The sequence below is a fragment of the Natrix helvetica genome, assembly GCF_964273705.1.
Source record: "Natrix helvetica genome assembly, chromosome: W".
NCBI classification, from domain to species: Eukaryota; Metazoa; Chordata; class Lepidosauria; order Squamata; family Natricidae; genus Natrix; species Natrix helvetica.
The window spans coordinates 52,784,470-52,809,341 of NC_138555.1; the positions used below are offsets into that span (position 1 = coordinate 52,784,470).

At 41.6% G+C, this 24,872-nt stretch overlaps 3 long non-coding RNA genes across 3 annotated transcripts in view; 2 read left to right on the top strand and 1 right to left on the bottom strand.

The window, feature by feature from the left end:
* Nucleotides 1–1,338: 1,338 nt before the first annotated feature.
* LOC309400370 overlaps nt 1,339–24,872 on the bottom strand; it is a 74,648-nt gene continuing 51,114 nt past the window's right edge. The window contains exons 2-3 of the long non-coding RNA XR_014176647.1: nt 2,182–2,243; nt 1,339–1,668 (exon numbers count right to left, since the gene is read on the bottom strand). This is a non-coding gene — a long non-coding RNA (uncharacterized lncRNA). The remainder of the gene's footprint in view (nt 1,669–2,181; nt 2,244–24,872) is intronic.
* On the top strand, nt 5,226–7,778 carry LOC309400347. Its single transcript, XR_014176642.1, has 3 exons — nt 5,226–5,321; nt 6,118–6,228; nt 7,686–7,778. It is a non-coding gene; the product is annotated as an uncharacterized lncRNA (long non-coding RNA).
* Nucleotides 11,987–16,548, top strand: LOC309400369. The gene is made up of 4 exons (XR_014176646.1): nt 11,987–12,008; nt 13,771–13,940; nt 15,470–15,626; nt 16,478–16,548. It is a non-coding gene; the product is annotated as an uncharacterized lncRNA (long non-coding RNA).

Here is a 24,872-nt window from a genome sequence, read left to right on the forward strand (position 1 = left end):
CATCTAATACCTTCCGGTTCCGCCTCCTCGCGGTGTGGGGTAGCACCAGGGAAGTCCAGCCGGAGAAGATAGTGATCCGACCATGACAGGGGAGTAATGGCTAAGTCCCCTATTCCCTGATCACTCATCCACCGGCCTGAGACAAAAACAAGGTCCAGCGTGTGGCCTCCCTCGTGAGTAGGGCCCTGAATTAACTGGGTCAGGTCCATGGCTGTCATGGAGGCCATGAACTCCCGAACCCCCTCAGACGCTTCTCCCATCGACGGCAGATTGAAATCCCCCATCACTATAAGGTTGGGGGTCTCAATCGCCACCGATGAGATCAGCTCAAGGAGTTCAGGCAGGGCCGCTGATGTATAGCGAGGAGCCAGGTATACTATCAGCAGGCCCAACTGCCTCCCTGGGCCCCATCTCACAACAAGGGACTCACACCCGGATGTCTGTGGCACGGTGAACTCTCTCGGCTCAAGGTCTTCCCGAATAATCACTGCTACCCCGCCGCCCCTCCCCTGGGCCCGAGGCTGATGAAATGCTCGATAACCTGGTGGGCACAATTCAACGAGGGGTAAACCTCCCTCGGAGCCCAACCAGGTCTCGGTTATTCCTGCGAGGTCCGGCTCCCCCTCCAAGATAAGATCATGAATGAGGGGGGCCTTATTAACAACGGACCTCGCGTTGCATAACAGCAGTCTCAGGCCTTGGGCCTGTGGAACCTGACCACCTAGTATGCAGGGGTTGGTACAAACGACCGGGAATGACCAAAAACCCCGGTCTCCCAACCGACTGCGCGTTCTTAATGTGTCCTCGCACCTGCCCCTCCCCACGACCGTTGGTATCAAAGAGCCCTGTAATGGAATGTTATCCTCCCTTTCCTCACCCGCTCCATTCCTTCCTCTTTCGACCACACCTAATTGCCTGGCTCTACTATCACTCCTGATCTGGTCCTTCCCCCCCCCACCCTTAAAACCCTTTATAAATTTTAAAAAACAATTAACTAAAAAACCCCTTAAAGCACGCTTCCTCCACCTCTCTGGGTTAACAAACCCGTCCTCGAGGTGGGCCCTTGAAAGGGCTGGAGGCCATAGCTGCGAGAGGGGGGACTCTCGCAGTAGCAGCAGGTCTACTCTCGAGTAAAGCATAATAAAGGGCCAGCGCTCATCAAGTGGGTGCTGTCGATGTTAATGTAAGTTAGCCAAAACCACATACATCCAGATGAAACGGATGAAATAGTCCTGGTAGAGATAGGCAGATGGAAATAGTCCACATAGTCCACATCGTAGATGAAAATGATGGGTTAATAATAATAATAATAACCAGCTGGTGAATATGGAAGCTGTGAGTTGTGTGTGTCTTTCAACACATTCCTTAGACCGACAAGACACTTTGCACCTACAGCAGCGTGTCTTCTCCACCTCAACCTGCTGTCAGCATTCCAAATATCATGCAGAATTAAATCAGAGTCCAAGGCAGAGCTATCCTTAAAGTTCCAATTTAATAAGACAGACATGTTGGCAACAAACTGTGGAAATCCCAAATCTAAAGCTTCCTGGGATTCCACCCAGTTGAAAGTTCATGATCTTATCCCCACACCCATAAATCCATCACATGGTCCAATCTTCTTTGCCCACACTGGCATTTCCACCCATCTAGTTCCGGTCAGATGCAGAGCTGCAGAGACAAAAGATGACCTTGAGCTTCTAGAATGGAATGACAACAACGCATTCTACAATTCTACTCCTTACTATTCCCCCTCCCAATTACTACACTAATGAAACAGCATAGGAAAATAAAAGAGAGTGTGGCAGGCCAAAAAACCACCACCCGTCCTGCATATAAAACAATATCTTTATAGTGACAAGTAAATATTCTTCAAAGATGTGTATCTGAGAAAAGTCAATCCTTTTTTCTGTGGAAATACCCAGTCTGCTGTGAAGTTCCCTGGCCCTGGTAATAATTTATTGATTTCTAACATCTGCATCAATCAGACAGAGCAAACAGCTAGCAAAACAAAGTAATTCACCTTCCACATTGAAATCTACTAAGTGTTGTCTTTTTTTCTCCAGTACTCTGGTGAGCAGCACAGTGTTTAACTTCCTAAACCATCCCCCCTCTTTGTTCTTCACGATGCTAACCACTAATTGTAAATTACACCACCACCCCGCCCCAATATCTTTGCCTTACTTTGAAGTAGATTTTCAACACTTGTCAGAAAATCATCAGCATTTAAATCATTCACACGCCTCCTAAGAGAAAAGAGAGGATGATTTAACCCTTCTGCATCCAACTGGAGTTGAACAAAATCATTTGGGCCTATGTTCATAACAACATTATTCAAAAGAATCTGTAACACATTATGAATAGCCTCTATAGCAACTACAAAAGACTGGATTTGGTCAAGATTAACAAATCTATATCGATGATAGTATTCCACAGTGTTGGTCTCAGAAATCCATCACAGCAGGTGGTGTCCAAAATGTCTGTCTGCCTTATGCAGAGTTTATTTGGCTTTTTATACAGTTTCAACAAGCAAAGCAAGAGCATAGGTAGCAACAACATCTTATTGGCTTATTCTCCTAGTCAATCTCTAAGACCAACCCAGCCAGGGTAGAGGCTTTACATAACACAATAGTTCCTGGTACTGACTGGTTCTACTAATTAGGTGAGGTCATAGATGTTGAGGTAACCGGTTACTGAGATCATGGCAGTTTGCTGCACATGTCTGTACATAACCTTTGTATAACCTCTACATCTCACTCTTTTTTATTTTGTTAGACAAGGTATAGTAAGAGGGGTTAATAAAAGAATCATAATCAAAAGAAGAACATCCTTACAATTGCTTATACAGGGCATATACTTGACCCTGAGGCAGTATGGAAGAGGGTTTTAGGGCAAAAAGCTGTGATACATACTGCATATATTGCAAAGGGAGGGAAAACACTGAACAAAACAGCACCCACCAATCAAAATAGCACAAATAATGACTAAATAACGTAGGACATTTCCCAATAAGCCTGTGGGCAACCAAGCCCAAAAGCTTTCCCACCAAGATTCTAAAGTATCAATTTTGAAATCAGAGGCCAAATTGTGTAAAATATTGAGCTGGTGCTGGATGGTTCATGATTCATCTGAAAAATTGAAACAACACATTAATTACTAAAATAGCTAAAGAAGTAGCATTAATTGTTTTTGCCAATTTACACACAATAGCATTAATATTAAGATAAGTGCAAGCAGCAAGCCCTATAAATATAGCCAATGCTACATATTCTACTTTATTAAGCAAAGCTGTCTCAGAGTCACACGTGCTGTCTAAGCATGACTCCGCGTCAAAAACGGCTTGAGTGAAGTTATTGCTTGGAAAGCAAAACAGGAATTAACTGGCTGAAACAACACTGTGCTTCACTAATATTAGCAAGAATATAATTAAAAGTTTCTTGGCCACATGTAAAAAACCAACCTTGCGGCAACCAAACATAAGCAAAGTGAAAGGAAATCTCCTCAAAAGATGTACAATTTAAAGCAGGTGAACTAATATGAAGACAGTGAGGTTTTTTACTTGAAGATATACAATTAACTACTTTTGCGCACGTTATATTCTCAGAAACTACTACTATCGGAGTGTGCAAAGAAATTACATCAGGGGATGGATCATAGGTAGCCAACCCCCAACTAGATATAGTCTTATAGTTAAAGTTTTCATTCAATAGCAATCTACTCAAACCAGTGAAGTTTTGAATTACTACAGATGGGGTACAAACAGGAACCAAGCATGTAGAAAGCAAATTTTCCATGTCATATGATTCAGATAAGCAAAAGCATTAGTGTGTGTGATATTAGCTAGCTGCACCCATAGGTTTTGCTTCAGTCTCTGTTCAAGCAAGTGTTTGGGTGAGATGACAGCTGTTGCTGCTAAAGGGCAGCAATTAACAATCAAACATAAACAAATGATGACTAAGGAATCGGCAGTTAAAACCGCAAAGATGGCAGCGCATAAATTCTCAGGGATTTGTTCCACGTGTTGCGCTTTGGTGGTCAGGTTTTTTTCACGTCTCCCCACGTCACTGGACAGCTGGTCAGATGAGATCATATTGGCTGCTGTGCTGTCTGTAGAGTCATCTTGGTAATCTCTGGAATTGGATTCGGGGAATGGTACCACGGCATCCTTAGCTGGACGAACACAATGTGCTGGAATCCACAAGGCCCTGTAGAAGCAAGCACAACATATCCTCGTCCCCCTAGAGGGGGAGGCAAAACTCTTTTAACCTGTTGTGTTACCCACACCAAATTGGGGTATGCTAAATTGGGTACCTGAGAGCCCTCCTTTTTTATTATTTGTGAAGACAGCCCTTAAAGGACCAATTAGCACGTTTCACAATGGCTTGACCTGTGGAATTATAGGGTAGCCCATGAGTCACAAAATTACAAAAAGGCCAATGAAGAATAGGCCATTATCAGTTTTTAAAAAGAAGGTTTTACCCAAAGCAGTAATAGCTGAAAAAAATGAGAAATAACATGATTAACTGTTTCTCCTCGTTGAGATATGGCCCAAAACACTCCTGAATAGGTAACAATAGATAAATGAATATACTTCCAGGGAGCTAGAGAGGGAACATAGGTGACATCCATTTGCCATAGTTGATTAGTGGCCAAACCACAGGGATTAACTCTGCTTGGCCTGGTCGAGTGGAATATGGCAAGCTTGTGCCAGCCCCCTGGCACTATGATGAAAAAAAAGTGACTGAAGAATGGATCTGAAAGGAGAGTAGGTAAAACATAGACAGCAGCATCTGCTTGAATGGTACCTTCAGAGAGAGGTCCAGGAAGAAACAAATTACTACATATGTGAGAAACAAAATATAAATGCTTTCGGTCTTGTAATAATTGCTGCAAAGTTAAGAACAAAGCCATAAGATTAGAATCAATCCTGGGTGTGATGTAAGCACCTGGAAAATTAAAAATAAGTTGACACACATAATGAAAGTCAGAAATTAGATTAAATGGCAGTTGAGAAAAGGTGTGAAAAGCTAAAATAGCAGCAGCTAATTCTGAACATTGTGGAGATGACTGCATTGCTGTGTAGGATAACTTCCAGGCATTATCATGAGAGTCCTTGTAAGCAATCGCTCCTCTCATTCGCCCTCCATCTGAAAAAACAGTAAAAGCTTGCAAAAGCAGAGAAAACGAAAGCAATAGACGAACAGGAAAAGAAGTGTCTCTATGTATTTGGTGGTGCTGCAGACAATACGTTGCCTAATGAACTTCATTGCTATGATGTTGACTCTCAGACATGGGAAGTTATCCAGCCAAGTCCAGATAGTGAGGTAAAAATATAATTAATTGCCTTTAATTAGCTTTGCAAAATCTCTGATTTAACAAATTGATTTCATATATGAGAGATAGAATTATAAGGAAGGAAGGAAGAAAGAGTGTAAATGGTATAAATGCTGTTATTAAACATGGAACAAATTACCACTGGAATTTTAACAGGTTATTAAATAATATAAAAATACTTATTCACTCAGGCCTTTTAGTGTTTTGGTGTCTTGATGTTGAATATGTTAAATGTTTAGTTTAGTTTTATTATGTTTTGTTTTAACATTTGTTGTTTTATTGCACATTTGTAAGCTTGTCAGATCCATTAAGGAAATGGATGTTATACAATGTGTGGGGTATATATGTGAATAATTGGGGCGGTTCCTGGGTAAAAGGGGCATTTAATCACAGCTAGTCTACTGATGAGAGGTGGAGCATTGTGAAGTGGTAAACAAAGTGAAGGCTTTGCCCTTCAGGGATATACCCACTCTTTCTTATGAATACTAAGATACATTTTCCTTGGTTTGATGTTGGATTGAGAGGTTTTTCTCTCTATTTCTTTGTCTGTATTAAAAAGACTCTATTCTTTTTAAATATGAACTGACCTGTATACAATAGTATATCTGTATATGGTGGTGGATCAACATATGTGCTATATTTCCCACACAGTTGTGTTGAATCTCAGGCCTTGAAAACTGATTTTAGACTAGAAAATATTGGTTACAGAGCACCAGCGAGGAAAACTGAATTTGTGGTTATGCACCATAATATTTGTAAAGGGTGTTTTGCATTCTTTGTTTCTAGTTGCCAACTGGAAGACTCTTCCATGCTGCAGCTGTTATCTGTGATGCCATGTATATCTTTGGAGGGACAGTGGATAATAACATCAGAAGTGGAGAAATGTATAGATTTCAGGTAATATATTGAAAGTGTTGGTCATTGATTAATATAAGAAGATACTAGTTTAAGTTTTGACAATGAACAACTTACTATTTACAGTAAGTTTACTATTTAGTATTTATATAGCATAGAATTCTATTTTGGAGCATGATTTTTTGATCAGGAAGAGACTGCTACATCTTATATCAAGAGTTGCAGGGAGATATCTAACATTAAAAATGATTTTTACGGAATATAATGGAAAAGTTTCCTTGTTTAGCTAATTGAGATCTGATGTACAAGTTGAGAGCAATGTTAACTTGTCACAGAAGCAAGTTAAAGTGCAGAGTTATCTCACACTAAGAAGCATCAAGATCTAGCAGAGTTATTTTCATTCACAGAAATTTAGAATCCAGCTGATGTGATTTCATATTTGAACTTGTGTTCTCCCACCACTTTTCCCACCATTTTTCTTTTTGTATAACATTGAGTAGTTTCCAACATTGCAAGTTGTCTAATTTTATTCCTGGATCTTCTGAACAGTTTGTGTTGTAAATAGTTATTATTCATATACATAACTTTTCCATGTAGAGTTACTTCTGTATGGTTGTGTTTCAAGAAACAACCCACACTAGCAGTCCTCAACCTTTTTGGCTCGGCAGCCTAGCTGGGGGGGAGTCAAGGGGAACTGGGCCATGCAAGCGGTGGCTGGCATTCAGACAGCCCTTGCACGAGCAGTGGGCCGGCACGCACGCAGCTCAACTTGCAGAAATAGCAGACTGGCGCACACATTGATAAGTGCCCATCAACCTGCCACTTGCTCAAGTTGAGCTACACACGCAGGTGTGCATTCCAGCCAGCCACTCTCACAGCCCAATTCCTTATAGGCCATGGCCCGGTAGTAGACCTCAGCCCAGTGGTTGGGGACCTCTGATCTACACTTCTGTTTCCTTATCTTTATCTTATCTTATATCATTAGTTCTTTCGTCTGCTATTTATTGCCCAGTTTCTGCATTCTGCATGCCATTTTCTGTCCTAAGAGGAAATAATACAATGAATATGTATGTATGTGTGCATAAATTATAGGTCAAAGTTTTTCTTGATACTATTTCTTATTAAAATGGTGTAGAGCAGCGGTTCTCAACCTGTGGGTCGTGACCCCTTTGGGGGTCGAACGACCCTTTCACAGGGGTCGCCTAAGACCATTGGAAAACACATAGTTTCGATGGTCTTAGGAACCGAGACACAGCTCCTCTATGGTTGGGGTTCACCACAACATGAGGAACTGTATTAAAGGGTAGCAGCATTGGGAAGGTTGAGAACCACTGGTGTAGAGCAAAGAGAGTTAAATCTTCCAAATAGTGTACCATTATATTGGTTCAATGACATAAAGAGTTAATAACACTTATGTAATCTGTTCATGCCAAACTGTCGGTCATAGCAGTAAAACTTTCCATTTCAGACTGCAACATAGCAATAACTTTTGATTTCAGTTTTCATGTTATCCAAAATGTACTTTACATGATGACTATGGAAGACTATGGGAAAACAGGCAATTCAGTGATCTAGAATTTGTGCTTGGGGAGGTAAGTGAATTCTAATGACATGGCTGAAAAGTTTTCTCTGCAGGAAATATATGTATATATATTATATACTTTGTACTTTGTCTGTTATTTATTAATATAGTTGTATTAACTGGTGATAAGGGGCTTGGAAATATTTCCAGTGGCCAGGCTGTGTATGAGTTCCCTGTTATATTGATAAAGAAAAAATAAAGAAAAGCTTAGAAGAAAGATGAGAAAGTGAAAAATGTGTTCTGTTGTTTTCTGCTTTTGAGATATGAGTAAAGAAAACAGCTAAAGAAAGCAGTTTTCATAACTTCAAAAACAGATACTTCTCCAGTCCCAATATAATTACTTGATTCCAGAAGAATGTCAATTAGATAGTTACTGCTTATATAAAGACCATAGATGAACTATGTTACTGGTTTGCTATATATTCTCAGCCTATATAAAACTCATTTCTTTGGCTTAGTAATATCTGTTCATCTGCATGGTCTTCTGTATTTATATATATATTCTGTATATATATATATATATATATATATATATATGCATATAAATATAAATACAGAATATATATATATATATATATATATATATATATATATATATATATATATATATATATATATATATATATATATATATATATATATATATATATATATATATATATATATATATATATATATATATATATACAGAATATATATATATATATATATATATATATATATATATATATATATATATATATATATATATATATATATATATATATATATATATATACAGAATATATATATAAATACAGAAGACCATGCAGGCAGAAAACCATATTTTTATTTTTAATGTTGCCTTTTTTATATTTGTGTTGTATTTGTGCTGATAAATAAATAAAGGGAGACTAGTATAGATCTATTTCAAGCTATTTATGTAAGGGTATGGCTAGCTGATGAGAGCTAAATAGCTTGAAATAGATCTATACTAGTCTCCCTTTATTTATTTATCAGCACAAATGCAACATATATATATTGCATATATATGTTCCAATATATAGCATTTTTAATGTTCAGTGATCAGCAAATCCTGCAATTCCTTTTCCATGCTATCTCCCTATTTCTGACAGAAAGAAGAGTGGGTCCGAGGGTATGCAGCTATTGTCACAGCTCGCTGTAAATGGCTGAGGAAGAAAATTACACAGGCAAAAGAAAGGCTGAAACAGGTATGATTTATTACAAATATTTATTGGATCCCACTTTTCCAATTTATCTTCTGCAGTAAATGAGGACATTGTGTAAATTACTAATATTTAACCATAAACATAAGTTAGAATATGTTTGTTTGTAGCAATCAGCTCTTCTCTCCAAGAATAACTCTATCAGGCCATTTATTTGTGGTCTGTTTACAGCAATATATTACTGTAAAAAGCATGCAATAAAGGATATTACTACTAGAACTAACTAGATACCATTATCATTGCTTAGCTAAAGTTTAATGATTATGTTCTCTAATTAACTCCATTCACAGTATCTTTTGATACATACCTAATTGAAACAAATGGATAGGAGGGTCACAAGCCACTAATATTACTTATTAAGAAAAGAGCTGCAAATCGGTGCTTTCATGTTAGCCTATTGAACCTGTCATATAAATAATCCAAAGGCACGGATGCTTTCAGTTAAAAAGTAGTCTAGAAGTGATGGGTGATTTCTTTTTTCAGTACCTACAACAGGATATAATATTTGGGAAAATGTTAACATATATACCATCATCAGATTTAGTTTGCTATTTGTATTAGAGTCTATCTTAATTTTAATAACCAGGTAAAGCCAAAATGATGGCAAATTTGTCTAATGTGATTGTATATGCAAGGCTATATTAATAACCATGTAATTGTTTCATTTTGTGGCAATATTTGGCTTACAATAAAGTTGACTTTTATGTATTCATTTTTTTCAAATTTAGATAAGCCTAACTTTTAGATAATGTTAACCCTAACTTTTCCCTCTCTTTATTAGAAATCTAAGCAAGAGATTAATGAGGAAGGACAAGAGGCGCCCCAAAAGGAAATGGCAGGCAACAACGTAAAGATGGCTCGCCTGCAGCCGCTGCTGGAAGTGACAATCCGGGAAGCTGAAGCTCAGCCCTTTGAAGTCCTCATGCAGTTCCTCTACACAGACAAAATCAAATACCCACGCAAAGGAGACTTCCGGTTCCGGCGGCTGACGGCGACGGGCAACTCATTGCTCGCTCCGGCTCCCCAGTGGGCTTCCCCACTCCTTGGGGGGCACAGGATGCCCCGTAGAGGCGTCCTGCCGGAGGGGCGGCATCGCGGGGGATCCCTGCATCGGCAGCGGCCGGCGGGAAGTCCCCTGCACGCTCAAGGCACCGGGGAGCAGATTGGAGGGCGTGTGGGCGCGTCTTCGCTGACAGGCTGTTCGGAGTGAAAAAAGAAAGCTGAAGGATGCAGCAGCGGAGCGGTGAGGTGCAGACTCCCTTCATTCCTATTACCAACTAAAAAATTTGTCTGCTGTGCAAACTTGAACTTTTGGCTTGATTTGGAGAGGTGCAGCTGGAGGGGAGGGGGATTTCCCCCCCCCTTGGACAAGCGGCTGGAAACAAGAGAGCTCTCAGCCCCAAGGGAAGGAGGAGGGGGAGAGCCAAACTAAAGATGTCACACCCCTATTAAATGGATTTTCAGATTTAAACTTTTAAGGTTTAAGACAATGAGATCTGGAAGCCTTGGGAACTTTGAACTTTGAAAACTTTATTTGTTGCCTCAATACCCGAAGCTGGCAGGGCAAGATGGCACACTTCCGTTGTCTTCATGAGATGTGAGACTTGACTCCACCTTTTAACTTCAGGCTTCCGGTCTTTGTCTCCGTGCTACCTGGATAATTCTCTTGTGGATTGTTTGCTTCTGAACCCCCTGGAGTGAAAAACGACTGCTCTTTTGCCAGGGTGATCAGAAAATTCCCCTGTGCCTGGACTCTCTGCCTCCTGGACTCTCTTGGCTGTTCTATCTATCTGACTGATCCTTCTTTATACTGACTGGACTCTTTATTTTATAAACAATGGCATCTAAAAGACCACCTCCTGGAAAGTCAGGCTTTGCTGCCTCAGCCCCAACATCTGCAACCTCCAGTCCTAGTACACAATCAATGTTAATAGCCTTCAAGCAACCTAAATCTACGGACCTGGAGCTTCATCAAATGTTACAACAACTTTTACAGGGACAAGAGGAAATAAAGAGACAATTGAAGGAGATGAAAGAAGAAATTAAAGACAACCAGGATAAAATTAATAAGAACTCACAGAGACTGGATCTTTTGGAAGATGGGGCGGCTGAGATGAAGGGAGGGATAGAGGGCGTGCAGAGGGGAAACAAAGAACTTGACACCCAACAAATGAAAATAGAGTTTGAGAGAATGTCTTTTTATCTTAGATTCCAGAACGTGATGGAGACAGATGATGAAAATATAAGGGACATCATGACAAACATTTTGGCTGAGTATATTCAGAAGGAAAAACAACAGATGGGGTGGGAAATAGACCTGGCTTATAGAGTGAACTCAGCGTATGCTAGAACACACAATGTCCCCAGGGAGGTACACATTAAATTTCTTAGGAAAAGCACAAGAGATGAAATCCTGAATGCACAAAGGGGGCAAGCCTTGATATACAAAGATAAGGAGATAACCATTCTGAAACAGATCCCCAAGAAAGTGAGGGAGAAAAGAAAATTTTATTCGCAATTGGCGAATAAACTATACCAGAAGGGGGTGTGGTTTCGATGGTTACTGCCTGAAGGTATGCTAATATTCTGGGAGGAGACAAGAGTTAGAATTAATACACCCATAGAGGCGCAGGCCTTTATGGAAAAAAATAAACTACTTCTAGAAAAACCAGAAGACACTCCAGTAGATGTACAAGACACGGGAGGGGCCGGAGCACTGCCAGCTGGGGGAGATGGGGCGACATCAAGAAAGCTCAGATCACACAAATAAGTAAGAAAATCCACGTGATATAAACTGACCGAAATTACCAATTGAATTTACCACACTGACTATATGATATTATGTAATATTTGAATTTTATGCAAATGTATACTATGAGTTTGTAGGGGGGGTGCACCTACCGCATTTCGCAGCTGCCAAAATTTGTAACCTTTCCCCTACCTTTTCCCTATGTAAAACATTAAAAAACCAATAAAAAACTTTGTTTAAAAAAAAAACAAATACCCACGCAAAGGTAGAATAGTAGAATTGATTCCTAGGAAAAGTAGTGCATGTTTTCTCTGTCTGTTTTTGGAATTCGTCTTTCTAAGAAAGAAAGAAAATAAACGTGACTAGTGCCAGAGGCTTATGATACTAAAACCAAAAGCAAATTTCATGTAATCACCATCCACAGCAAATTTTAATATGCTTATGCCTGTGTGTCACAGACCAGACCAGAATACGGCTGTGGTTCTGTCGACGTGTTCCCAACAGGATGTGTGAAACTCTGAGCAAAATGGGCATTAGAAATCCTTAGCAATCGGGTAATAGCTGCCCATTGAAAGATGCCTTTGCCTAACATTATAAGAAATATTTGTAGGAAATATTTAAGAACCTTGAATTCTTAAATTTAATTAAGAATTTAATTATTTCAAAAACTATTTTTTTTAAAAAAAATTAAGAACGTCCAGCAGCAGGCTGAATAATGAGGCTATGAATTCTCAGCTGAGATGTGTTGAGAATTTGAGCTTAAATGAATACCAATAAGAAGGAAAAGGAAAGAGGGGGGGGGGGGGAATGTCTTTCGAGGAGATAATAAGCCAAGTGCTTTCCTATATTACACTCTTGAACAGGAGAAGCCATTTGAGACAGGCTTGAATAAAGTGGTTATTTTATCACTTTATTATCCCACCCTGTTTGTGTCCCCAAGCAAATAGCCTACTTACTGAGCAGAATTTTTGTGATCAGATTTTTAAATAGCCTATATAAATAGTTTTAAAAACCCTATATGCAATGCCAGAACATGTGCTTTATAGGCCAGTGTTTCTAGATTAAGCTAGTAGCTGTCTGGCTTAAAGATTCATCTTGCAACGCCTTTTTTGTGACCAGTAATCTCGAGAACCACTACTTTAAAGATAGTGTTTGACTTACAACCATTTGTTTAATGGCAGTCCAGAATTATAACAGCCTCAGAAAGGATGCTTTGTTATGACCCACAAAGCACTTCCAGATGTTGAAAAACATTGTACCCTTATCCCCCCAGTCATATGATCACAATCAGGGTCCTTGGCAACCTGTTCAAACTTACAATTAGTTGCCAAACTCCATGTGATCATGTAATTGTCACCTGCAGTCTTCTCTGCTGGGGGTTAGCTGAAAGAGCTGCCTATTGAGAAAAGCTGAAGTCCTTCGGTGGGGTGCAGGAAAAGAGCTGAAGGAGTCCCTTTCCAATGTCAGGGAAGAGCTGAAATTCTTTGGCAGGCAGCTCTTTCAACTCCCAGAGAAGAGGGAGCCAAAAATATAAAAAGAGTTTAGAGAGACCACAGTAAAATGCTGCAGTACTGACCTGGCTTGTACCTGGCCTCTCAGGGCCTCCACCACCCCATGAGGTACCCTGTGCTACACTAATGCCTGCAATGTCATTTAATGACCACAACAGGGAATGCAGGGATTGTGGTAATTAAGTGAGGCAATTATGTGGGTATTAATGACTGCCACAACTTATGATTGTAATGGGCAGGCTCCATCGCAGTCATAGGTCTGTACTCAGGGTAATGCAGATATCTCTCAACTTCCATCATACTGTTTTTATCTTTTTGTATTTTATTGCTCTGTATTGCATTTCTTAACAAACATTCTTAACATGTACATGCTTTAACAGCATTTTAATATAGGCCTTTAGAGATTCATTATTGCAATATTAATATTGGGAATCAAATTATTATCTTTCCTGCCTGCTTTCTCACCTGTCATATTGTTTTCAGTATGCACAATTATTATTTTTTATTGTGACATAGGGCATGTGCAAGATGTTCTGCTAATCATGGATGTGTACAAGTTGGCTCTTAACTTCAAACTATCCCGATTGGAACAACTCTGTGTCCAATACATTGAGGCCTCAGTAGATCTGCAGAATGTACTTGTTGTATGTGAAAATGCAAACAAACTTCAGCTGGATCAGCTGAAGGTAGGGTATTTTTGAAAATTATAGTCTTAGTGGTTGAAGCACAGGCTAGAAATCAGGAAATTGTGAATTCTAGTCCTGCCTTGGGCACAAAGCCAGCAGCATAACCATGGATCACTCACTGTCTGTTAACGTTAGCAAGTGACCAAACCACTTCCAAACTCTTCCTAAGAAAACTGCAGGGATTTGTCCAGCTAGTCAATACTAAATCTTTAGTGTGTGTGTGTAGAATTAATGAATTTTCATATATAAAACTGTTTCATTTTAAACTAACTTGAAAATTCTGGTACCAGGCAATCAATTTTCAAGTACTTTTCTTGAATGAAGCCACCCATTCTTACATGTGCTTCAGCTTTTTTCCATTGTTCATGTATCAGTAGATGTTCTGACCTAGGCTTCCTGATACAGTAAAAAGCAGACGCTTAGTCCCAAAAATCCTCTTTTTATTTCAAAGGCTGTGAATTATGCTCATTCACAGCCCATAATGAGTTCCAAATAGTTTGTAAAGAGTCCGACAGTAGGCTGCCAAAGTCCTTCGGAATAAGGCTGATAAGTACCCGCCTCTATCATTCTTGAAACGCTGCCAAAGACCTAATTGGCAATTAACTTGGCAAGGCCACATGGAGCAAAGAGTCAAAACGGAGCTTCAGAATATAAACCGACTAGCAGGAACAAAGGTGCTTCCTGCAAAGGCTCATGTGCCTTTGCTTCTCCTTTATGTCCCATGGGAGGGGCCAATCACCTCCAAGCCTTACTCCTGAGTCATCCTTTTGTCTTAACTGTTCTTGCCTTCTGGCAGCTCTGCGCATGTGCACACTGGGAACAGGGGGAGCCTGTTCCTCTGCCTCACTGATGTTCAACTCTGGAGGCTCCGGAGGAAGTATATAACTCTCAGATGGCCCTGGCCCCCTCTCTGCCTCCGACGCAGAACCCTCATCCAAGCCTTCCCCAGACTCCAGGACTGGTCCATGTTCCTCCCCAACCTCTTCAATGTCTGACTATGCTGCCAGCTCTGCAGGCCGCCGGTGGACCACAACAGTAAACTACAAACTTGAATTGTTTAAGGGAGATTCCAGCTCCATTGGGAAATAAAAAGTAAATGGACCTGATCCCATAGGTTAAATAAAATAGAAAAGTAGATGTTGCAACTAAAGGAGAAGGTATGCAAGCCAATATTTTCCTCATTTAGAGAGACTCTGTTAAAGAACTTTGGCAAGAATCAAAGGAAGAGAAATAAACTGGCTGGCTCTGTAAATTTCTGAATTTGAATCTTTCAGAATTAGCTTCTATAAATATTGCATATTCATAGAGTTAAGGTTTAAGGTTTATTAAATTTATAGACCGCCCCCTCTCCCCATTGCAAAACTAGTCATTTAAACTCTTGTTGTAGAATTTTTATTTTATTATATTGTAGAAGTTTTCTACAATTTTTTGAAATTGTAGAAAAAATGTTCCAAACATGATTTTCTTACAACATGGCAGCTCATGTATATGTACCCATTTGCACACATATCCTTCTCTCTTTTTTTTAGGAACACTGTCTAAATTTTGTGGTAAAAGAATCACACTTTAATCAGGTAATAATGATGAAAGAATTTGAACATCTTTCTTCATCTTTGATAGTAGAGATAGTACGAAGGAAGCAGCAACCTCCACTTCGAACGCATTCTGATCAGCCTCTTGATATCGGTAATGTATCTTCCATCCAAGATGAACTATTGTTTTCACGCTACAGTAACTGGCTTTTTTCAGTGCTATTGAAACTTCAAACTGTCATTAAAATGGTAATAGGTTGAGAATACCTGGAGTAGTACCTACATGGACATAACTTATCTAACTGCCTCTTATTGCTAAAACTGATACTGTATTCTCTTTAAATTTAAAGCCGCGGTATTTTGAAAGAATAATCCTTTGATCGTTCTATAGGAGGAAAAAATGAAAATGTATTTTTCATATCTCCAATTACCGGTATATTTTCCAATTTATGTGCTAATCTCTGACACTGCTGATTATGATCAGTTTGCTTGAGATGAAGAAAAGCTTACCCCTATGAGAAATAATTAATATTTTGGCAATTAAAATTCTTCAAACTTCCCCCAGGTATTAGATTTCTGATGTTCAGCTTTGTAATTCGACTGTGCAGTAACTCGTATCTGTTAACTATTTTGCTTAGCTAATCAATTTGTCATTTCAAAATTTAGAAATAATACAATAATACCTCGTAGCTTACTTCGGCTTTAAAAAAACAAATCAGGTTGTGTGAGAGACAGAGAAACTGAAAAAAATCTTCGCAGTAGAAGCAATTGCAAATCAGTTCTACATTGTTGCCAAGAAAACTATATGGACACGTCTATAGTCAGTAACTTGACTTAGGTAATTTGGTACCTTAGATTATCAAATATTACGAAATTCCTTTTGATGGCATTGCATTGCACTGAAAAGGTAGATACATAATTGCAAGTCACTTCTAGCTGTTCTGTTATAACTAAGTCAATGGTTTTCAACATCTCAGGCAAACCTTTATGTTCCTGTGTGTGCAGGAACCTCGTTGATTCAGGATATGAAAGCCTATTTGGAAGGTGCTGGTCTAGAATTCTGTGATATCATTCTAAAGTAGAATAAAATATGGATTAAAATATAAGAATGAAGACATGGCATAAAAGGAACAGTTAGAAGCTTGCTTAAAGGGACAGGGAAATGTCATCAGCCTTCAACCACAACATGTTCCAGCAAATGTCCCTATGTCAAAAGTCCAAAACCACAAGGTTCAATTAAAGTTTGTTAATGGCACGTAGTCCATACCTGTAACAAAAGAAGAAGTAAGACCCCCATCTCCTTATAAGGCTTTTTCCTCAAGGTAACCAATAAGAAATGAGTAAAGTGTTTCCGTGTTACACTGTCTTTGAGAATGTATCAGAATGCGTGCTTCGATAATGAATGTCGTTCAGAAATTCACAACGTTAGCCATGGGCCAACGTTTCTGAACCTGGCTGCCAAATGAACTTTTCCTGTATCCTGAGAAGTCTAATGCCTGTCATTTTCTGCAACAATTCTGGCGACCGTGGCAGGACTTAGAGCGAAATTTCGCTGAGGACGGAACGGACCGACCGGTGCCCCATCGAGGCCATCTCGCCCTTCTTCAGGCGCCACAGAGATCTTTCTCTGGAAGGGGGCCGACAACCTCTCTTGGGCATCTGGAGGACACCACCGATCCAAGAATATGACCAGGATCAGGAAAAGTTAAAAAATTACGCCAGCTGAGAAAGAAGACGCCTGCAGGCAAGTATCAAAAGAATTGTAGACCCACTCGGTTAGGAGTGGAAGAGGGGGCCCGATCACCCCCCTGAGCCCGGGATAGCGTCCCTTCCAAATGGAACCGTCGTATCCTAATGAGGCTCTGGGTTTGTGTGGGTGGTTAAGTCATCGCAGTTCCTGGAAGTGACCGTGGTATTCCGGCACCCCAGGTCGGTGACAGTGTCTTAGAAATAGAACATGGGAAGGTGGGGAACATTCCTCGAACACCTCTCCAATGCATGTTGAGGAGAAAAAAAGCTTTGAGAGAGTTTTAGTAAAGTATCTGGCAGAGAAAAAGAGAGTCTCAAGGAAACATTTAGTTCCTGTCTGTTTTAACTTGCATGGTTGTCCTTGATGATGTATTTAAGTGTTTTTTGGTTTTGTTAAAAAGAAAGAACAAACGGTCCCATTAGGTGGGGCCAGGAGAAAGAAAACCAAAAAAGGTTATCTAAGGGACAGATCAAGTGGACCACAAACCTGGTCCAAGGGAGCAATTGAGATAAAAGCCTCAAATTGCCCCTAAGGGAATTTTATTGGCAGAAGCTGAGGGGGAGCTACGTAAGGTGTGGATATATGCTCCATTCTCAATGGCTGATTTATATAATTGGAAAAATCAAATTCCTGCTTATAGAGAAAATCCAGATGAGATGCATGTCCATTTTGCATCCATTTTTCTGAACTCACCAGTCTGCTTGGGCTGACATAAAAAGTCTGATGGAAATTTTATTAACCACAGAGAAAAGGCTGGTAAAGGTAACCATGAATAAGCCTTTGCAGATGAATAATAATAATAATAATAATAATAATAATAATAATAATAATAATAATAATAATAATAATAATAATAATAATAATCCAGACTGGACTTGGTTACTGAAGGAACCAGATTGGGAACCATAGTACATTCAGCTGCAAAACTATTGGACCTTAGTTTTGTTAGGATTCAAACAAAAGTTAAGAATTTATGGAAGTTCTATTAAATTCAACAGAAACAGAATGAAAACCCAGGGGAATTCCTAGAATGCATTTACCAAACCTTTAGGCAATATACCACATTAGATCCTGAGGTTGAAGAAAATAAGAGAATGGTCAATATGATCTCCAGAAGATAGGCTAAAGATACAGAAGGATGTTGACAAACTTGAACATTGGGCACTATCTAATAAAATGAAATTCAATGGTGAAAAGAATAAGGTTCTACATTTAGCCAACAAAAATGAAATGCACAGGTACAGAATAGGTGGTACCTTGCTCAACAGTAGTAACTGTGAAAGGAATCTTGGAGTCCTAGTGGACAACCATTTAAATATGAGCCAGCAGGGTGCAGCAGCTGCCAAAAAAGCCAACACATTTCTAGGCTGCACAACAGAGGGATAGAATCAAGATCACGTGAAGTGTTAATACCACTTTATAAGGCCTTGGTAAGGCCACACTTGGAATACTGCATTCAGTTTTGGTCACCACGATGTAGAAAAGATGTGGAGACTCTAGAAAGAGTGCAGAAAAGAGCAACAAAGAAGAGGGAGTCAAAAAACTATTCTCCAAGGCACCTGAGGATAGAACAAGAAGCAATGGGTGTAAACTAATCAAAGAGAGAAGCAACTTAGAACTGAGGAGAAACTTCCTGACAGTTAGAACAATTAATCAGTGGAACAGCTTGCCTCCAGAAGTTGTGAATGCCCCAACACTGGAAGTCTTTAAAAAGATGTTGGATAGCCATTTGTCTGAAACGGTATAGGGTTTCCTGCCTGGGCAGGGGGTTGGACTAGAAGACCTCCAAGGTCCCTTCCAACTCTGCTATTGTATTGTAATGTATCTTCATTGGTCACTCTGCAGATGACATTAGGGGAAAAGGGGGGGCCAGGAAAGGCATCTCTGAACTTGTGGAATGAGCATACAAAGCGTAGATTAATTAGGGCTCAAAACCTCAGAGAAGAAGGAACTTCAAAAGGCAAGAGGAAACACATTTTTTTCTCCCCAAGGCTCTTAGATAGAGGGGAGGCAAGGGGGCCTGCCAGAAGAATTGTTGAGGAGGTTGTTTACGGGGCTCGGTAGTTAGAGGCACACATGCTGTTGTTAATCAGGTTGCTGCAGCCTGTTTCTGTTGTGACAAAACAACCCAAAGACAGGATGGAAACTTCCTTTGGAAGTCCTTCTACAGGGCTCCCAGGTGCAGTGTGGCAAATAGATGTCCCCACAATTTTCCCAGAAAGTGAGATTTAGAGATCTCTTGGTTTTGTGTGTACTAAAAGACATTGTGCCAAGGTTTGGGGTGCCTTTGACTAGGGCCTCAGATTCTGGCCACCATCAGATGAATCAAGAGCCCTACCCAGATGCAAACGATGTGTTAATGAAAGTCTCCATACATCTGGATCTTTAAAAATATGCCAGCGCTGCTGGGAGATAGAACCCTGGCCGAATGCAAACAATGTGTGGACAAACATCTCTATACATTGTCTCTATACATCTTGTTATAAACAAAAATTTTATTGGTTTTTAAAACAAAATATTCAAGGAAAGGGGTAATGGATGAAGTACAAATTTTGACAGTTACATTATGCAGGAAATGTCCCTCCCCCCCATTCTCATAACTTTCATTTACTAATACATTAGTTTGTTATTACTAAGTACTATTTTGTCAGCAATAAACTTTTATCTTAAGATAATTTCAATCATTTTATATCACACAGATTTTCAAGTTCATTTTTGTGATCTGAGTTTTCTCAATGTTGCCTCTTCTCCCCCCCCCCCCGGCAGGGCTCCGGCACCTCCCGTGTCCTGTGTGTCCGGTGTAGTGTCATTAGGTTTATCTAGGACCGTGATGGCGAACCTATGGCACGCGTGCCACTTGCAAGGCGCTGCCCTGTCAGCTGGCCAGTGCGCATGCGTGCGCTGGCCAGCTGAGTTCACCTTTTTAAAAGCTATTTTTCGCCTTCCCCAGGCTCCAGAGGCTTTATAGGAGCCTGGGGAGGGTGAAAAGAGCCTCCCCCGCCCCCCCCCCGAGGCTTCAGGGACCGTCCGGAGGCTTCCCTGAAGCCTTCGGAGCGCTTAAAACCACCCTCTGAGCCTGTGACTTCCGGGTTGCTCAGAGGGTCGTTTTAAGCGTTCCGAAGGCTTCAGGGACCATCCGGACGGCAGAGGGAGGGGGGACTCTATAGCCTTCCTGCCATGCGTCCCGCACAGGAATCCATCCCCTCGGGGCTTTGCGCGGGCGTCGCAAGGGTTAAGCCGAAAGGGAGGGGAAGGGGGAGGGGGAAAGCGAAGGGGACTTTGTTGTCAAGGCGACGGCCCAGCCCAGCCTCCTCCTCCTTCTCCTTCTCCTCCTTTCCCCCTCCGGCTCGAACTCTGAAGGAGGGGAAAGGCGGCAGGCAGCCAAGCTCCGAGGACGGAGCCGCCCGCGGGGCTGAGCACGATGCGGCGTGGCCTGCCTGGCGTGGTACGGCTAGAGGAGGAGGAGGAGGTGGCGGCGAGGGCGGCGCGGCCGAGGCCCAATGGACTTCGCTTCATCGAGCCCGTCCTGGCGGCGGCGGCGGCGATGTGAAGGCCGGGCCCTGGCGAGCGCGCCGAGGCTGGGCGAAGCGGCGCAAGGACGCCGGGCCCGAGGCACCGCGCGGCGGAGGCGCTCCGGACCCGGGCGATGGAGAGGCACGTCTCGTGCCTGTTCAGGGACCGTCCCGAGGCTTCCCTGAAGCCGTCGGAGCGCTTAAAACGACTCTCCGAGCAACCCGGAAGTCACTTCCGGGTTGCTCGGAGGGTGGTTTTAAACATTCCGAAGGCTTCAGGGAAGCCTCCGGATGTTCCCTGAAGCCTCCGGGGGGGCGGGGGAGGCTCTTTTCGCCCTCCACAGGCTCCTATAAAGCCTCTGGAGCCTGGGGAGGGCGAAAAAAGCATGTAAAAATGGAGGGGGCGTGGTGTTGTGCGTGCATGCGCACTGGGGGGGCGCATTGCATTATGAGTGCGGCACGCCTGCACACGACCCCCCCATGCTCCCCCCACTTGTGGCACGCGAGCCAAAAAAGGTTCGCCATCGCTGATCTAGGAGGACTTAATTTTTTTCCATAAAGGCCTCGGCCTCAGTGGTCGTGTTGATTCTAACTCTCGTGTTCTGCCAGAATATTAGCATACCTTCTGGCAACAGCCATCGAAACCACACCCCTTTCTGGTATAATTTATTCGCTAAGAGCGAATATTTTTTTCTTTTATCTCTAACTTTCTTTAGGATCTGTTTCAGAAGGGCTATTTCTCTATCCTTATATTTTAATGTTTGCCCCCTTTGTGCACTCAGAATCTCGTCTCTTGTGGTCTTTCTAAGAAATTTGATGTGTACCTCCCTTGGAACATTGTGAGTTCTAGCATATGTTGAGTTTACTCTATAAACCAGGTCCATGTCCCACCCCATCTGTTGTCTGTCTTTTCCAATAAATTCAGCCAATAAATTTGCCATAATATCCCTCAAGTTTTCATCATCAGCTTCAATTACATTTTGGAACCTAAGAAAGAAGGACATTCGTTCAAATTCCATTTTTATCTGGTGGTTCTCCAGTTCTTGATTTCCTTTCTGCACTCCCTTCACCTCTCTTCTCATCTCAGCCGTTCCCTCCTCCAAAAGTTCCAGTCTCTGTGAGTTTTGGGTCACATGGTCTTTATTCTCTCTGATCTGCTCATTCATTTCTTTCAGTTGATTTTTAAATTCCTCCTGCCCCTTTAAGAGTTGTTCAAACATCTGTTGAAAGTCCACCTCAGAGGGCTTGGGCTGGAACAAGGAAGTTAGTGTCTGTTGTCCGCTGGGGCTGGACGTTGAGGATGTTGGGGTGGAGGCCGCAAATCCCGGCTTCCCTGGTGGTGGTCTTTTGGGTGGCATTGTGGTAATCAGAGCTCAGAGATGAAAATGTCAATACAAAAAAAAAGCAACTGGGGAGGTGGGTAGCCGAGAGAGATTGCGAGGCAGAGGAGCCCAGACAAATAGGGACCTAGGTAATAAAGCAATAAAGTCCTTTGTTCCAAGTCCAGGTTAAGATGTAACACGAGACTTCTCTGAGTGCCACGGAGACAAAGACAAAATGCCAGCAACTTCTGTAGGTGGAGTCAAACTTCAAAGTACATAAAGACAACGGAAGTGTGCCATCTTGCCCTGCCAGCTCCGGGATCCCAAGGCAAAAGTTTTCAAAGTTTTCAAAATACAACAGATCATCACCTCATTTCACAATTGCAGTAAAGGAAATCTGCTTTTTGCTACGAGGGTGATTCCATTCCAAGTGTCAGGCCTGTAATTATATTCTTTTTAGGATCTTTGGCCTGCCACACTTTTTAATAATTCTCTATGCTGTTTCAATAGTGTAGTAGTTGGGAGGGGGGAATAGAAAGGAGTAGGATTGTAGAATGGATTGTTGACATTCTTTTGTAGAAGCCAAGGTCATCTTTTGTTTCAGCACCTCGACACCTGGCCGGAAGAAGATGGGTGTACATGCCAGCGTGCAAGATGATGATTGGAACATGTGATGGATTTGTGGGTGTGGGGAGAGATCATGAACTTTCAACTAGGTGAACTTACAGGATGTAATTCAGAGTTGAAATTTTCCATAGCCGTGCTAACATGCCTGCGGAATAAATTGCACTTTTAAGGATGTTTTGCCTTGGACAATGATTTATTTCTGCATGGTATTTAGAACCCTAACACCAAGGCTCCCCCCCCTCCTCTTCTGGGGGCAGGGAGCAAAACAGTTTCAAGCCGCTTGTCCAAGGGGGGGGGGAAATCCCCCTCCCTCCAATCACACTTCCCAGCCACAAATTGAAGATCTTTCCAAATAGCTGACAGTCTGTTTATTTTCATTCAATCATCAAAGGGAACGGGGGGAATCTCCATCTCACAGCACAGCAACTGCGTCCTTCGAATCTCGAGTTTCATCCGGCTGCCTCAACGTGAAGACGCCACGGCGCCTCCCCTCTTGCCTCCCGGTGCCTAGGGCAATGCGGGCCCCCCCCCCGGCCGCCGCCAACACAGGAGATCCCCCGCTACGCCGCCCCCTCAGCAGGAGCCCCTCCAGGGCATCCTGTGCCCCCCCGATCAAAGGGGAGCCCACCAGGAGTGCGCAGGGTGAGCAAAACTTGCCCGTCGCGAACCGCAGCCAGAACCGGAAGCCGTCTCTATACATCTTGATCTTTAAAAATATGCCAGTGCGGCTGGGAGGTCGATAGAAAGGTTTGGATCTTTAAAAATTAGAGATCTAAATTAGAAACGGAACACCCAGGGCAGAGACAGGTATTAACAATCTAGTGCTTAAGGAGATAGAACAACGGGCATAACTTCGAGCAAAAGTAAGAAATTTAGCAGGTCATGAAAAGGTAAAGCCTATTGAATAGGAAGATCTAGGTAATTGGACTTGATTAATTTGATGTAATTCTTAGGTGTGTATCTATACTAATAACATGTAGAATTGAATGGTGTTCAATTGATTTTGATATGTTTAACCAGCTGGCAAAATAAGTAAGCTTTTCAGCTGGGGCTTGAAGCTGTGGGGAATGATAGTTAGGATATAAACTGCTCTCTGAGTTTTCCCACTGCTTGGAGAATGAGCCACATGTTTCCCAAGGAAAGAAAATTGAAGATTTAAAGGGACAGACTCTTCCACAGGCCTGAAAGTGTTGTTTCAGGGTATTTGTGCATATAGCTGGCTATAAGAATGTCCCAAGACATGCTTGAATGCCCAGTTCCTCTTTTGGGTCATGATATCCTATGCAAAATGGGAGCTACACTGTCCTTTGAGGAAGATATAATGGCTCTAATGATGAGGCACTCCCCCAGATGAGATATGGCAATGGTGGTTAAAGAATCCACCAGGCCATGCGCATCATCATGCACCAATAATTATACAAGTAAAGCCTCTAGCCATGCCTGTTTGCCTATGCCTTCTTCACCATCTCAAATACATAGAGACAACTAAAAACTGTTTGCTTTTGAGTAGGAAAAACCCAGTAACAGGTCAAAAGAGGCTGTTTGCTTGGACTAGGTTTCTCCAAGGATTTAAAAATTCACCTACCTTTTTGGTGAAGCCTTTGCCTCAGACCTAGAAAATTTCCAGCCTTGCGAAGATGGAAATGTGCTACTCCAATATGTAGATAATATCTCAGTAACCAAACAGACGAAGGAGATTTGTTGAAAAAAAAATACCAATCAATCAATTGCTTCATCTGTTAATGGACAAGGGACATTGTGCCCCAAGGCAAAAAGCTGGAAAAACCCCAAGTTAAATACTTAAGGTACACCATAAGTCAGGAACAAATAGTAATAGGAAATGAGCGAAAAGAAGCTGTATGTCAAATTGTGAACCCATGAACAGGAAAGAGTTGCGAGAATTCCTAGGTGCAGCAGGATATTGCAGAATGAGGATTTCAAATTTCACGCTTCTAGCCAAACCTCCTTACGCATCTACGAAGGGGGGTGGGAAAAAAAAGAAGAACCCTTGCTTGGGGTTTAAAGCAGAAACAGGCGTACAAAGCCCTAAAGTCAGAATTATCTCGGGCTCTGATAAGAAAAAGGAAGTTGGCAACAACCTGTGGCTTATCTATCTAAGCAACTGGACTGTTGCAAAAGGCTGGCCACATTGCCTAAAATTCTAGCCGCCACGGCTCTCCTAATGGAGG